Source organism: Seriola lalandi, unplaced genomic scaffold, assembly GCF_002814215.2.
Source record: "Seriola lalandi dorsalis isolate HSWRI2012SDOR001 ecotype SW California unplaced genomic scaffold, Sedor1 jcf7180001999880, whole genome shotgun sequence".
NCBI lineage: Eukaryota > Metazoa > Chordata > Actinopteri > Carangiformes > Carangidae > Seriola > Seriola lalandi.
Window position 1 is genome coordinate 1 of NW_019470543.1, and position 343 is coordinate 343.

General features: G+C 48.1%; 1 non-coding gene across 1 annotated transcript; it reads left to right on the top strand.

Annotated features, from left to right (window-relative positions):
• The first annotated feature begins 120 nt into the window (after positions 1-120).
• Positions 121-227, top strand: LOC111662072 (U6 spliceosomal RNA). The gene has a single exon (XR_002761282.1). It is a non-coding gene; the product is annotated as a U6 spliceosomal RNA (small nuclear RNA).
• Positions 228-343: the final 116 nt, after the last annotated feature.

Below are 343 nucleotides of genomic sequence, written 5' to 3' on the forward strand. Positions count from 1 at the left end.
CAACTACTCCCATACTTGTGATGCCACCTATTAGGGATGGGAGAACTTGAGTCTGCACCACTGCAATGGGGTTGATCTCCCGACCTGGGCATATAATGCAGCCGTCGCACAAAGATCAATGTGCTTGCTCAGGCAGCACATATGAAAAATTGGAATCGATACAGAGAAGATTAGCATGGCCCATGCGAAAGGATGACACGCAAATTCGTGAAGCGTTTCCACATTTTCATCTGCTGCCGTAGAGCAACTAAAAGTGAGGGTTGCCAGTTACTTGTGTGGACTGACTGGTCTTCCTTGTGAGGCTTTGCAGCTGTAAGCAGTACATAGAGCAGGCATGGCCAAA